This window comes from Sapajus apella, unplaced genomic scaffold (assembly GCF_009761245.1).
Source record: "Sapajus apella isolate SASKATOON/1434 unplaced genomic scaffold, GSC_monkey_1.0 scaffold58, whole genome shotgun sequence".
In the NCBI taxonomy this organism is placed as follows: Eukaryota; Metazoa; Chordata; class Mammalia; order Primates; family Cebidae; genus Sapajus; species Sapajus apella.
In genome coordinates this window covers 14,095,287-14,112,542 of record NW_022436998.1, presented here as the reverse complement: position 1 = coordinate 14,112,542, position 17,256 = coordinate 14,095,287, and positions in this window count along the sequence as shown.

The window sequence follows — 17,256 nt, the reverse complement described above, 5'->3', positions numbered from 1 at the left end:
GCCAAATCAAGAACAAACTGCTATTCACAATTGCTACAAAGAGAATAAAATACCTAGGAATACAACTAACAAATGATGTAGAGGACCTCTTCAAGGAGAACTACAAACCACCACTCAAGGAAATAAGAGAGGACACAAAGAGTTGGAAAAACATTCTGTGCTCATGGTTAGGAAGAATCAATATTGTGAAAATGGTCATACTGCCCAAAGTAATTTATAGGCTCAACACTATCCTCATCAAGCTACCTATGACCCTCTTCACAGAACTGGAAAAAACAACCTTAAACTTCATATGGAACCAAAAGAGAGCCCATATAGCCAAGTCAATTCTAAGCAAAAAGAACAAAGCTGGAGGCATCACACTACCTGACTTCAAACTATACTGCAAGGCTGCAGTAATCAAAACAGCATGGTACCAGTACCAAAACAGAGATATATACCAATGGAACAGAGCAGAGGCCTTGGAGGGAATGCCACACATCTACAGCCATCTGATATTTGACAAACCTGACAAAAACAAACAATGAGGAAAGGATTCATTGTTTAATAAATGATGTTGGGAAAATTGGCTAGCCATATGCAGAAAGCAGAAACTGGACACCTTCCTGACACTTTACACTAAAATTAACGCCAGATTGATTAAAGACTGAAACCTAAGACCTAATACCATAAAAACCCTAGAAGAAAACCTAGTCAAGACCATTCAGGACATAGGCATCGGCAAGGACTTCATGGCTAACACAAAAAAATCATTGGCAACAAAAGCCAAAATAGACAAATTAGATCTAATTAAACTCCAGAGCTTCTGCACAGCAAAAGAAACAGTCATTAGAGTGAACTGGCCACCAATAGAATGGGAAAAATTTTTTTTGCAATCTACCCCTCAGAAAAAGGACTTATATCCAGAATCTACAAAGAACTAAAACAGATTTACAAGAAAAAAACAAACAAACCAATTCAAAAGTGGGTGAAGGATATAAACAGACATTTTTCAAAAGAAGATATATCTGAGGCCAACAAACATATGAAAAAATGCTCATCATCACTGGTCATAAGAGAAATGTAAATCAAAACTACATTGAGATACAATTTCACACCAGTTAGAATGGTGATCATTAAAAAATCTGGAGACAACAGATGCTGGAGAGGATGTGGAGGGATAGGAATGAATTTACACTGTTGATGGAAGTGTAAATTAGTTCAGCCATTGTGGAAGACAGTGTGGCAATTCCTCAAGGACCTAGAAATATAAATTTCATTTGACCCAGCAATCCCATTACTGGGTATATATCCAAAGGATTATAAATCATTCTATTATAAAGACACATGCACACGTATGTTCACTGCAGTACTGTTTATGATAGCAAAGATTTGGAACCAACCCAAATGCCCATTGATAATAGACTGGACAGGGGAAATGTGGCACATATACACCAATGAATACTATGCAGCCATAAAAACCGATGAGTTCGTGTCCTTTGTAAGGACATGGATGAACCTGGAAACCACCATTCTCAGCAAACTGACACAAGAACAGAAAATCAAACACCGCATGTTCTCACTCATAGGTGGGTGTTGAACAATGAGAACACATGGACACAGGTAGGGGAGCATCACACACTTAGGCCTGTGGTGGGGGGGACTATAGGTGGGACAGTGGGGCTAGGCAGTTAGGGAGGGATAACATGGGGAGAAATGCCAGATACAGGTGATGGGGATGGAGGCAGCAAACCACCTTGCTATGTATGTACTTATGCAACAATCCTCCATGTTCTTCATATGTACCCCAGAACAAAGTGCAATAATATGTATGTATGTGTGTGTGTGTGTGTGTATGTAAAAAAAGAAAATATTTTTGCAGATTGTTGGAAAGGCATGATTGGTTTTGAAATCTAAAAAGGATGTGAGATTTGGGAGGGGCCAAAGGCATAATGATATGGTTTAGCTCTGTGTCTCCACTGAATTCTCACCTCAAATTTTAATTCCCTTAGTACCTATGTGTCAAGGTAGGTACGAGGTGGAAGGTGACTGTATCTTGAGGGTCGTTTTCTCCATGCTATTCTCGTGATAGTGAGTGAGTTTTCATGAGATCTGATGGTTTTATAACTGTTTGATCGTTCCTCCTCCACACATTGTCTCTCTCTCCTGCTGCCTTATAAACAAGATTGCTGCTTCCCCTTCTTCCATGACTGTAAGTTTCCTGAGATCTCCCCAGCCATACCAAACTGTGAGTCAATTAAACCTCTTTCCTTAAAAATTACCCAGTCTTGGGTAGCATGTTTATGCCAGTGTGAAAACAGACTAACGGTGGTTGAATATTTCTTTTCTAATTTTATGTGGGTCTTCAATTCTAATAAATTGCCCAAAGTTCTGTGTACCATTGATGTTAGGTATGTAGAAGCCCTTACTGAACAATTTTGCAACAACTGATATAAAACTCTTAACCAACGGAAGAGTTAGTTATTTCTTAAAGAATATGAGAGGCCCTTCAAATTCAGTAGGCAATTGTTGAGAATTTACTCATAGGTTTATTTATAAGCCATATATATATATATATATAGTCATGTTTCACTTAACAATGTGGATGCATTCTGAGAAATGTGTTTTTAGATGACATCATCATTATGTGAAACTCATAGTGTACTTACGCATAGTGGTGTAGCCTACTATACACCTAGGTCCTATGTTATAGCCAATTGCTCCTAGGCTACAAACCTGTATAGCACATTAGTACACTGAATACTGTAGGTAATTGTAACACAATCGTATTAGTGTATGCAAACATAGATTGTAATTGAGTCTCATTTTTTAACTGTTGAACTATAGTATAAGGTGCTATGAAATAACCCCATGAAGTACCATATATAGGTGTGCGATTTTTAGAATTTTTTATACTATATACAGGTAGGTCATTTACAGGATCTTTTACACTGTAAAAGTACAGTATCTTTATACAGTATGCTTACTGTAAAAGTATAAAAGATTCTAAAAATGGTACATCTGTATACAGTATTTTGATGAGTGAAGCTTGCAGAACTGGAAGTTGCTCTGGGTGAGTCAGTGAATGGTGAGTAAATGTAAAGGTCCAGAGAATTACTGTACACAACTGTAGGCCTTACAAACACTATACACTTAGGCTATCTAAATTTATTTTTTTAAATAAAGTAATTGAGCTACAACCTAACAGCAGCTACTTCATCACTAGATGATAGTAATTTTTCAGGTCCATTATAATCTTATGAGACCACAGTCATACATGCAGTTCTTCATTAACTGAAACATTGTCAAGAAGCACACTACTGTAGTTCTTTCTATTGACACCAGCCCATGTCACCTTGCAATGCAAGAAATTGCATCCTAATTTCTCTTCACAGCATGATTTGGAAAAGGAATGCAATACTTAATAGGAGTGGGTTCATTTTAGTCTTATTTTAACACTCAGACTCATGAGATTTGTGTAGGCCACACTTAGTGTCAGGTTCATTTAGAAGAATACATGTAGAAAAAAACCAGAACACAACAGCAGGGCAACAGCAAGAATTTCTCCTTAGTAGAAGTACTCAGAGCAGACCATAGAGCAGTCCTGGGATTATGTTATGGCACCTTATGCTATAGTTCAATAGTTAGTAAGTGAGACTCAGTTGGGTATGATGTAGAGTCACCTTGGCCTAGAAGCCTGTATTCCAAATAAGAACCAAAATTTATTATAACGATCCCACAGACATAGGTACTAAGGGATCATTATAAGGAATATTCTCTATTCCAATGTCACTAAGAAGATTCTAACATATAGCTCTCAACTGAGTATTTTATTTTATTTTTTAAAGTGGTCCCAATTCAGATAAACTTTACCAATCAGGGTTCATTTTAAAGAACCAGTATCGCCTAGTAATAAAGATGACACTTCATTTTTTTTTAATCAGTTTCCAGGGTAATGGAGTTAGAAAGTTATTACAAGATTAAATCTGTCAATAAAGAAAGAGAAAGGATTTGTTAGCGTTTCTCCCAGAGTAAGAGGACTAACGTGCTTTAACTTATAACTAGCTCTTTAAACATCATAAATAATTAATTTGTTCAAAGTATGATTGACATGCAAAAAGCTGTGCATATTTAGTATATAAAACTTGATCAGTTTGGAGATACGTATATACCATGAAACCATAACCAACATCAAGGTCATAGATGTCAAGGTATATACCATGAAACCATAACCAACATCAAGGTCATAGATGTCAAGGTATATACCATGAAACCATAACCCACATCAAGGTCATAGACACCGCATCACTTACCAAAGTTTTCTCTCACCCCCCCTTTGTTACTGTGTGTGTGTCTGTGTGTGTGTATATGTGTGTTTGTGTACATGGCAAGAACACTAACAGGAGTCTTCCAACTTACCAAATTTTAAGTATATAAATCAGTATTGTTAGGTACAGGCATAATATTGTGTAGATTTCCAGAATTTGCTTACTTGCATACTGAAACTGTGTACACTTTTTTCACCATCTTCCCATTTTCCCCTCTTTCTAGCTCTTGGCAAACCACCATTCCACTCACTGCTTCTATGAATTTGACAATTCTAGATTCTATATAGCAACTGTCTCTGTGAAATTGACTTATTTTACATAGCACAATGTTCTTCAAGTCCATTCATGCTGTAGCAAATGACAGAATTTCTTTCTTTTTAAGACTAAATAGTATTTAAATGTATGTATCTATCACATATTCTTTATTCATTCATCGGTTGGTGGATATTTAGGTATTTTTTCATATTTTGACTATTGTGACTATTGTAAATAGTGCTGTAATAAACATGAGGGTGTAGACATTTCTTCAAGTTTTTTATTTCATTTCCTTTGGATGAACATATACAAGTAGGATTGCTAGAGCAATATAGTTATCAATGAAGTTTTTGATTTCATTTCCTTTGGCTGAATATATGCTTGTAGGATTGCCATAGTAGTTTTATTTTTAATATTTTAGAAACATTCATACTTTTTTCCATAAAATCTGTACCAGTGTACATTTCTATCAACAGTGCACATGGATTCTTTTTTCTCCATGTCTTCACCAACACTTATCTTTTTTTTTTAAATATTGATCATCCTACCTAAAAAGTGTGAGGTGACATCTCATTGTGGGTTTTGATTTCTATTTCCCCAGTTAGTGTTGAGACTTTTTTTTTTTTTTTGTCATTTGCCTTTTGGTCATTTGTGTGTCTTTTCTAGAGAAATGTCTATTCAGGTTCTTTGTCCATTTATTAATTAGGTTATTTATTTTCTTTTACTTTAAGATGCAGAATTCCTTATATATTTTGGATTTATCAAACAAACAATTTGAAAATATTTCTTTCCATTCTGTACATTGCCTCTTTGTTTTATTGATTGCTTCCTTTGCTGTGCAGAAGCTTTTTAGTTTGAAACAATCTCATTTGTTTATTTGCCTTCATTACCTGTGTCTTTTGTGCTGTATGTTAAAAAAAAAAAATCAATCTACACGCCAAGAATAATGTCATATAGCATTTACCCTGTTTTCCTTTAAGAGTTTTATGGTTTCAGGTCTCACAAAAGCTTTTCAAGGCAGACTTTAACACCCACATTTCACTGATAAAAGTAAGCTATTTTGCTCAAACTCGTCAAAACTCAAAAGCTTCCTTGGCTCTTTTAGTGCCAAACCTGTATTCTGTCTGCAATGTTATAGGTAATTGTACAATTGGATTCGATAGATTTTAGCATATTGTCTACCGAGTATTTTATTTCTGGTACCTTTATTACAGTGCTGAAATATGTTCAGAAATACAGAATCTTTAGTGTTCTCTTCAACAGACTGTGAAAGTACAATGTTATTTTATTAATAGTGATGGTGCCAAGCCATCGATTTGACTTTCTGCAATTTCCTTTTTACCATCAAACCCATATTAAAATAGAAGAGTTCCCTGACCACCCTCCCAGGATGTGTGACAGGGATGTGGCTCATTTGTTTGGTGGCCACTGCTGCTCAAACCTGTTATGGGAGGAAGAGCATGCTGATGGACAGGTGTAGGAGCCGAAGTAGGCATGTGTTACAGTATGCTCTTTTAGCCTTGCTGTCTATGTATGGCTTCAGCATTAATACAGCTCAGTGGACTTTCTGCCTTTTTTCAAAGGCAGAGGGCCAGTGTGACATCGTTTTGTATCCTAAGCTTTTGTCCAGCATCCCAGAAGAATCAGGTCACACACAAATTTTAAGAATAAATGAGTGGGTTTTATTGTTTTACTGAGTGGAGGAGGTGGATTTCAGTGGAATGGATAGGGAGGAAACAGTGGGGATAAAGGAGGCAGGTGATCTTTCCCTGCAGTTTGGCTGTCTGGAAGCGAAAGTCCTCTCTGACCACTCAGCTGAACTCCTTTCGGTGTTCAGACATTCCTCCTCTTCTCCTTCTCTGTCCAGCCATTCTGCCATTCATCTTCTTGTCTTCTCATCCCCTCATTTGCTCCTGGAGGCTGGGATTCAGGGCTTATATGGGTACAGGATTGGGAGCATGGCAGGGAAAAGGCAGCTTTTTGGGCACAAAACAAGAAATGCCTGTTCCCATTTAGGGCCATGAGTCTCCAGGCTTGAAGGTGGGGCCGCTGCCAGGAAATCTGCCTCTTCAGCCCAGTATTTCCATGTTTCCTGTATGTATCAGTAATATTTGGCACTATATGGCATAGTACCCTCCCCAATGTCCTTGGTTGCATTCCCAGTTCCTGGTTATATATTTCTACATATTTGGAAAAAGGCACTTAGGTCTGTGATTGTGAAATTAATTGTTTCAGAAAGACAACTAGCCATGGTTTTAGCCAGGGTTTTAGCCTCTCCCACTTTCCCCCAATTCACTTGTCAAAACATAACATAACATGGTGCAGCTTAATTGCACCTCTCAGGGCCACTCATACAGAAGGAGAACTGGGAAATTGCTATTGCTGCTAGGTGAATTTCTTTTGCAAAGCAGTATTAAACAATTTTTAGTAGTCTCTGATCATAGCTGAGTGATAGCAACACTAGTCAAGAATGTTATTTAGAGGTTAAAAAGAGAAAGGAATGATTTGTAATCCTTTGGATATATACCCAGTAATGGGATTGCTGGGTCAAATAGAATTTCTATTTCTAGGTCCTTGAGGAATCGCCACACTGTCTTCCACAATGGTTGAACTAATTTATCCCACCAACAGTGCAAAAGTGTTCCTATTTCTCCACATCCTCTCCAGCATCTGTTGTCTCCAGATTTTTTAATGATCGCCATTCTAACTGGTGTGAGATGGTATCTCAATGTTGTTTTGATTTGCATTTCTCTGATGACCAGTGATGATGATCATTTTTTCATATGTTTGTTGGTCTCCTATATGTCTTCTTTTGTAAAGTGTCTGTTCATATCCTTTGCCCACTTTTGAATGGGCTTGTTAGTTTTTTTCTTGTAAATCTGTTTTAGTTCTTTGTAAATTCTGGATATCAGCCCTTTGTCAGATGGGTAAACTGCAAACATTTTTTCCCATTCTGTTGGTTGCCAATTCACTCTAATGGCTGTTTCTTTTGCCGTGAAGAAGCTATGGAGTTTGATTAGGTCCCATTTGTCTATTTTGGCTTTTGTTGTCAATGCTTTTGGTGTTTTGGTCATGAAGTCCTTGCCTACACCTATGTCCTTAATGGTTTTGCCTAGATTTTCTTCTAGGGTTTTTATGGTGTTAGGTCTTATGTTTAAGTCTTTAATCCATCTGGAGTTAATTTTAGTGTAAGGTGTCAGGAAGGGGCCCAGTTTCTGCTTTCTGCACATGGCTAGCCAGCTTTCCCAACACCATTTATTGAACAGGGAATCCTTTCCCCATTGCTTGTTTTTGTCTGGTTTGTCAAAGATCAGATGGTTGTAGATATGTTGTGCTGCCTCCGAAACCTCTGTTCTGTTCCATTGGTCTATATCTCTGTTTTGGTACCAGTACCATGCTGTTTTGATTACTGTAGCCTTGTAGTATAGTTTGAAGTCCAGTAGTGTGATGCCTCCCGCTTTGTTCTTTTTGCTTAGAATTGACTTGGCTATGCGGGCTCTCTTTTGGTTCCATATGAAGTTTAAGGTGTTTTTTTCCAGTTCTGCGAAGAAGGTCATTGGTAGCTTGATGGGGATAGCACTGAATCTGTAAATTACTTTGGGCAGTATGGCCATTTTCACGATATTGATTCTTCCTAACCATGAACACACGTGCACACGAATGTTCATTGCAGCACTGTTTACAATAGCAAAGACCTGGAACCAACCCAAATGCCCATCAACAATAGACTGGATAGGGAAAATGTGGCACATATACACCAGAATATTATGCAACCATCAAAAACGATGAGTTTGGGTCCTTTGTAGGGACATGGATGAACCTGGAAACCATCATTCTCAGCAAACTGACAGAAGAGCAGAAGATCAAACACCGCATGTTCTCACTCATAGGTGGGTGTTGAACAATGAGAACACGTGGACACAGGGATGGGAGCACTACACACTGGGGTCAGATGGGGGGAAATAGGGGAGGGACGGTGGGGGGTGGGGAGCTGGGGAGAGATAGCAAGGGGAGAAATGCCAGATGTAGGTGTTGGGGAGGAAGACAGCAAATCACATTGCCACTTGTGTGCCTATGCAACAATTTTGCATGTTCTTCACATGTACCCCAAAACCTAAAATGCAATAAATAAATGGGGAAAAAATAAAAAAAATAATAAAAAAAATAAAAAGAGAAAGGAATAGAAAGGTATCTCTCCACATTATTTACCTTAGACTAATATGGTTCATAGTATTGCAGGCCTGAAGTCATACTATCACCCATGATTATTGCAGATACTCAAGCACAACAGAAAGCCCTCATTTTGGCCAGATGCAGCATTGGAACAAGCCCTGAGGCCTGATAAATATAATATGGTGCTAAGCTCTAACCTCTCACACTTTGGGGAAGGTTGGCAAGTATTGATGTTCTTTTCTAGTTAATTATTCAGTGGATTCCATTATGTATTCAGAGCTTCATCTTATGTTTTATGTAGTATATTTCTTGTTTCAATATAATATTATACGGGATCTTATGTCAGTAGAACAAAACATTCTGTAGACATTAGATAGAGAAGTTCTCACCAAACTTCTGCTGCCAGCAAATGCAAACTCATGTCCATAATGGAAATCAATTGTAATACACATGAATCATTTCATCTTTCAAGTGAAATGGACCTGATATTATCAACCTGTCCCCAAGAAATTGATTGATTCCTACAAAGTACAATTATAGGTCAGGAGTTCAGCATTGGTCTATGGCTGGCAGAATAGACATGTAACCATATCTAGATAAATCAGCCTTGGTAAACGAGAGCTCATGCTTTTGGGATGATGTTCAGCCTTTGTCCTTGACTCTATGCTTACTCAATGCATGTATCTATTATACTACAACTAGACAGACTGATGGCAGAGGCTAGTGGATATCAATTGACTTACTAATTCTGTCTATTTGATTATTTAGTGCCTCTCCCATGGCAAATGCTATTTAGGAAACATTAGCATAGGATTCAAAGATCCTCACAATTTATGATCACATCTATAAGTTAATCAATTTGTCTCTTCCTATGTTAAATACTCTATCTTTTTTAGGTCCATGGACAAACCAGCCAAGCTATTTACCATTTCCATTAGTGAGACTATGTTTCTACCCTGGCCTGCCCTTTCTACACAAAGTGGGTGCAATGGTGTCCAATGGAAGGATTTTTTTTCCTAACTATTGCTCTTCGAGACTACTTCTGATTTTAGCTTTAGTGCAGCAGCAGTCCTTTATCAGCTTGCACCCTATGATGAGCAATCCATCTATTAAGCAAACTTTGTATTTATCCTTCTTTATTTCTTACTCATACGGAAACCCAATGGAGAGATAGGTTTAAGCTGAGAAAGAAGCCACAGGGTGACAGCAGTGGATGACATGGGGGCTATGTACTCATGCAGTGTATTTGTGTCCTCTTTTGCTTGCACCTGATCTTAAATGTACCACTTCTACCACAAAATAGATTCTTGTTGGGCAAGGTCTATCTTTGACTAATTGGCTCTGACTGAACCTGGCTTATGATGGGGCAGTCCTGATCCCTGAAGGTCACTTCATATCCTTCAGTCATACTCTCTGTCTCTGCCAGGCCTGTAGCACATCAGAGATATTTTTGTATACTGCACAATTATTTGTTGCATATTTCAAAAGCTGGCCCATTAGCCAACAAATTCAAAAATGAGATTTTTATACTAAGGTTGCCATAAACTTCACAAAGAACATTTTTTAAACCAAAACATACACCTCTAATGTCTGTTGAGTTATATTGATCAAATGACAGGACTGTTAGAATCATTATCTGGATCTCAAAGCCCTTTCCTATTTTGGGTCCTACTCAAACCTGATAATCTTTTATGCCTCTTGGCAAAAGTGGCATAGCATTATTTACCAGTGTGAAATATGCTGCTGCTTGCCTCCAGAACCAGAAGAAGACTACTGGATGTGTCATTTTTTTTTTAGTGTGATGACATGTGAGATGCAATGATTTCTCCTTTACTTCAGAGAGTATTTCCCCACATGTCCTAGACACCTGGACTATTAAAACAAACAAAAAAAAGTTAGTTCTATGGTGAAGCCTTGAATTTTTAAAATTTATATTTCCTCGGTTCTGGAGCACAAGGGTTTTGTGAAATCTTGCCTGCAATTTACGTGTCAATTCTTGCTTATGTACTCAATTAACAAGATGCCATTGTTAGTTGGCTAACAGAATGACTAATGTGATATTTAGTGGATTATATAGATTGTCCAGATCCATTCAGACTATATAATGACAGAGCACAGGAGATATTAATCCAACTTATCCTGGATTAATATCATACATATGCACTGTTTTCTGTCTCAGGAGATTGTGAAATTCTTCTGGTCCTCCTTCTTTATAAGGACAGAAAATAACACATTTGACAGATTCAATTGCAGGTTACTGTATAATTGAGGCCATAATTTAATCTAACTTATATTTCATCCTCTCTTCTTTCAGCATCCTTAGTACCTATTTTCATAGATCTTATCCTGGATTCTACCATATTGACCACACTCTGTACCTTTTTCATAAATATAATTCCTATGATTTTCACACTTTACCTAAAAGGTGATTATTTTCAGCCTTTCATTGTCTATTTATGATCCATTGTTTGCTCCAACAACACCATTCAGTATCTTAGTTTTTATCATTAATATTTCACCTATATTTCTCAAAAAAGACATTGCACCTGCCAGTATGTTTCCGGCCTCAACAATAATAATGCCCTAATTACCAGCCTCCTAGTGGGTGACCCACGTCCAAAACCTCACTTTGATGTCTACTGCCTTGGAGCACTCTTAGTACCAATGTCTTATATTGGCTTCTCTAGGAAATAGACTCTATGAGGAGAATTTTATGCTGGACCAACACCTATCAGAAGAAAGTATAATTAGACACAGAGATGAGTTGAACTGAGATGCAGTAAGATGAACAGCCTCAGTCAATCTGACAGGGTGCCACAGGCTTAGAATGGAATTATTCCCTAAGGAAGAAAGCCAGACCTTTGTACAACTGCATAGATCATTAGAACAGGATGGGATGGAAAAGGAGTGACCCAAGGTAAAGCAGATCTTTCTGACTAATGACAATTCCTGGAGAGGGATTCAGCTGAGCATTGCTAGCTTCCAATACTCTCAGAAGCTGGGGATATAAGTACCTAAAAGAGGTTTAGGATGGCAAACCATGACCTCCAGTAAGATTTTAAAGGACTCCATAAAAATAATAAGACGATAAATCCTCACTATAGCAAAATTTTACCCCTCAAAGATATAGAGACAAAAAGTGACAGAATGCCGATAGTGGTGAGTCACAAGAATAGTTATCAATGAATGTTTTCTTCTGAAGGAACTAACGCTAGAATTTGAGTAATCAGAGCAACTATCAGACTAGAGAATTTGAAACTCTATTGTATCTTAAATGACATTTTTTTTTTTTCTTAAAAAGGCCTTGCTGTGCAGTTGCTGGGATGGTTTTCTGCCACTTACGTCTCAAAGGATCTTCATTTTAAAGGCACTTCTGTAAATGAGTGTCCTTTCTTTGCAAACGAAGATAACATTTTTTACAAGAGAAATAATATTTAGAAAAAAAAAAAACAAAGCTTTTCCAAAATTATTTCAGGGTGATTTATTTGCTTTGAGTTTTTCTGCTAACTTATATTGTCAGTTGCTTGCAAATGTTCTTTACAATCATGATCAAATTAGGATCTATAAATGTGTGACCTATATAAACTGGTCTTGATCCTTGTTGTAGTGTTCATTGTCTGTAATTCAATTTTCATGTCAAATTAAATAACAGTTATCATTTCTAATGCATATAATTTGATGTAAGCAAGAGGAAAGAGGTCAATTAAATGGGTAGCAGAATAATAAATTGGTTAAGATTATTTATTTAAACACAAAACTAAAATTGATATAAGTAAATTTACATTAGTGATAGCACGAGATTTATAATTCTCTACAAAAGCTACATTTCAGCATCTTATGTACATGTATAAAATATAATCTATTCTGGAAGACTATGTTCTTTTCATTTTTTTTCCCAGATGGTTGGCACTAAAACATTTTAAAACACTAATTGGGCTTATATATATATATATATATATATATATATATATAAGATAATCTCTCTATGAGTATATGGATAGTATTATACAGTAATGTATTTCATTTAATTTAAATGCTTTGAGGTATGTAGTTGATACAATTCTGTAGCCCTATATCTACAACAAGGACAAAATCACTCTTTATTCGAGGATTGCTTTTTAGCAGAATGAATTGTATTTAAGTGCAAAATCAACTTTATGAGAGTTCCAAAATATTTTTTGGACCTACAGAAATTTTAAAGAGATAATAGAATGCACTGATGCAATGCTGACAAGAATAATCCTTCAAATCTTAATCAATTAAGGAGAAAACAGGTTTACTGAAGATCCTGTTAGGCTAAAATCAGAAACAATTCATATGTGATTAAAAATAAGAAAGAGGATTTATGCCGTCATGGTTTTTGGTGAAATAAAACAATTAGCTCACTAAATTACTACAGGAAATTAGATGGTGACATTTTGTAAAAGCATTTTTTAAGCTATATCATCTTTTCTTCACACACATTTTGAGGTCTGGGATTCCTATAGATGCATGTTTTTTCAGGTTTTCTTTTTTATTACCAAAACTGATATTGTGTTAATGCTAGAGACTAGGCATATCATATATAACAGTTTGAATTTTCCAAAAGAAGAGTGATTTCTAGTTGTATGTTTACTTAATTTAGAAACATTAGAAATAATGCCTTTTAGTAATATTTGGAGATAGCAAAGTTTAAAAAATCAAACACTTAATATTTTACATCTCAATTAAGGAGAGGTTCAGTGGAATTGATATCATAAAACGTCAAAAGAACTTGCTTGTTTTTGCAATGGTCGTAGGTCACATAACTTTTAAAGAGCATATTTTATATCTGTAGATGATATTTTATTATTATATGATCCGTTTATAAAATGAGATAAAATGATTTTATATTGCAGGTGTGCTCTAATAAAACGAAATGGGGATCCTACTAAAACTATTTAATTTACTAGCTTTTACAGTCATATTTAGCATTCTTGGATTACATTTTTCACTTATATAAAATTTAATGCCAGGATTATTATTTTTTCTTTTTTAAAATTTTACTTTAAGTTCTGGGATACATGTGCAGAACATGCAGGTTTGTTACATAAATATACATGTGCCGTGGTAGTGTGTTGCACCTATCAACCCGTTATCTAGGTTTTAAGCCACACATCCTAATGCTCTCCCTCCCCTTTGTCCCCATCCTACAACAGGCTCCGATGTGTGATGTTCCCCTCCCTGTGTCCATGTTTTCTCATTGTTCTACTCCCACCTATAAGTGAGAACATGCAGTGTTTGGTTTTCTGTTCCTGTGTTAGTTTGCTGAGGATGATGGTTTCCAGCTTCATCCATGTCCCTGCAAAGGACATGAACCTGCAATTCACCAGCCTCAGGCTTTTGGTTAATGAAGACTTCCTACTTTTGCACTGCCTGTAACTTACTTAAAGCAATAGAAATACCTTTGTTCTGAATCATGCCAAAAGTCAGAACCTAGCAGAGGAAAAGAGCAAGAACGCTCTTCTCATATTTCACATACATAATTAGGGTATCGTTGGTTAATATGACAGAGCAGAGAAAAGTGTAACTTGAAATATCTGACACTTGCGAGCTGAGGACTGAACAAGTGAGTTACGCTGTCTTAAAATCAAAGGAATAAGTTGAAAGGAAAAAAATTGTTCTTGTCTAAATGCTGAACAACTTAAAGCCAGCTTCATGTTTTCTTTCCTGTAGCTAGAAACTTACCAATACAATATTTTAGAATATAAAATGCACAAATTAAAAGCATTAGTATTGACCAAGACATTAAGTTATTTTAAAGTATATGTCAAACATAATACACAGAAAGTGTCTGCATATACTGAATAAAAAATATTTAAAATTCATATAAATGTATTCCCTGATGGTTCTACTCTACCTTTGGGAACATTTTATGCTGCGGAAATGTTAATGTATACTCTTCCATTTATGAGCAATAAAACTGGATTCAACAGCTGGTGCCTCATAAGTTTCATGCTAGTGATACAAAAGTTATGAGATTTAATCACTGTTCCTGTAACTGAAGCTTTTCCCTCTATTGAGCTTACTTGTGTTGGTAAAAAAAGATCTATGGACTGTTTGATTTTACTAGGGTTTCTGGAAAATCCTTCAGACTAATAGATAGACTCCTATTAATAGAGTTTTACTGGAAGGTTAGCATCTTGAATTGATCACAGTTCCTCATTTCACTTTGTAATGTGGCACTGTAGTAAAAAACATCTGGACACAGTGCTGATGGCTTTCTGAGGGATACTGTCATAATACCAAGAGCTTAAGCCCCCAGATTTCTTATTTATTGTAATATGTCTTCTTCCTTAAGAAAATCAGGATAAAATTTCTGAATAAATAAGGCAGATTGACTGATACTTTTACTCCTTATTCACCAAACTCCATTAGTGACCAAAAAATGACTTTTTATAAGACATATTATTTTTTAAAACTGATAACAAAAAAGACAAAAAAGTCTTGGTAAATAAAAAATAAAAACAGAAGAGAAACTGATCTAAATTTACATTATAAATATTGGGTCCCCACCCCTTCTTTTCACTTGATTTCTTTAAAGATAGCCAGACTTATAAAACCCAAGTAGTAGAATATTCTATTATATTATGGATTGGGGGATGAGGCTAGTATATGACCATCCAAAGGAAAAGAAACAACCTTACATGAAGTAACATAAGTGTTCCCCAATGAAAAAACAATCTCAATAAATCCCACAATTTACCCAGCAGTAGGCATAGAGCTTCCAAGTAGCTTCTAACTGACCCTCCCATAAATAAGGACAGAAAAGAATACCCATGCTATGAATTAAACCACCATATCAAAGTTAGAGATGAAACAAAAGAAAAAAAAAGAACTTGGAGGAGAGAGAAGAAACAAAAAATGTATATTTCCATAATATCCTTAGAGAAAAAAAAAAAAGCATCCAATAAGTAAGAACAGGTAAGCATGGAATCAGATGGCTTGTCTTTGCATCCTCTTACCAAACTCTAAGTGTAAAACAGGATTCTTCTGGCCTAGCCTAGCTCGAAGAAGCCAATTATGAAAGGTTGGGCCTTTCTGCTTTCCCTTACTGGGTAGGGTCATCCATAAGATCCTTTCCAGGAACATACTATTTATACCTGTTGTCTCAGAATAAGTATTAATAATTCCACCTCTCAGAGCAAAAAAAAACTATATGGTCTTCCTACTTACAGGGTAATTCATCTGTTTTCAGCTGCCTGTTATCCCAGGGAAAATGACAGGAGTAACACAACTGTGATACCCGGGACCTAGGACTAGAAATAGAACACTCCCTTATATCCTTATATTTTTCCTTCTCTCCTGACTTCCTCATTTGGTCTATAAATATGGCTTATATAGGGTAGGGCCAAGGACACACTAACATGAAGTTATTACTTTCTTCTGCCTGGTTGTTGATGGCCAATTATCTGAATCCTGTACTACATGGGTCCCATCACCATAATTCTACCATAGGTAATGTGCTAATTTTTATAAATGTAGTGCTATTCCAAATTAGTATTTCATGACCACTTTTTGACCATGAAGGTGAGATAATGTGGTGGTAATTAAATGACTTCTTGAACCCTGCTGTGAGGTTAGTATCATGGCTACAGTGTATAATAAGAATGTTTCTAGAATACTGGTTCTCAGCTGTTGGTGATTTTTGTCTCCACTGAAGGGACATTTGGCAATGTCAATGCACACCTTGGTTATAATAATAGGGGCTGTTACTGAAGCTGATTAGAGGTCAGGAATGCTGCTAAACAGCCTACAATAGCATATCATGACAAAAAATATGTTCTGGCCCAAAATGTCAATAGTACAGAGATTATTAAACCCTGTTTTAGAAGATGTCTCATCTACTAAGAAGAGAGCTGTTTAAATTGTGGGAAGGAAGATAAGCTGCATACTCTCTTGAAAGTGAGTCTTCATGGGAGAAACATTACCCAGTTTATTTTATATTATTTGGTGCTTCTTGGTAGTCTTATCTTTCTTACTCTCCCTGTATCTGCCAACAAGCTGGATCTACCTCAGAAGACCAAATAGTTATTGCAGGTTCTATTAACAACATTGTTTTTCTTATTAAACCTGCTGGTGTCTAGTAAGTGGTACCTCACAATGAAGTTGACTGTCAACAATGGATCTGAGGGAGCAAGACTGAGCAAGTCATGCAGCTGACTTTGGCAGAGATAATTGGAAGCCACTTGAAATAATGCGGCAGGTTCAAATGAGCCTTGCATTAGCATTCACAATGTAGCTGTGAATGTCTGCCTAGCTAAAACATTGCTGTCTAGAGAATGTTTGCCTACTTTTTCAATTGTTTTTCTTTCTTACACATGGCCATTCTGAGGTAACTCAGAAAGATATGATCTTTACCTTGGCAGTAGTATCCTTACAATCTTTTCCTTCAGCAAAAGCAGTAATAGCATGTCACCCAGCCCAATTTGAAATTATACAGAATTGCTGAAAGAAGAGATAGTTTGCTTAGAGGTCACTTTTCTGGATCAGTGAAGAGACC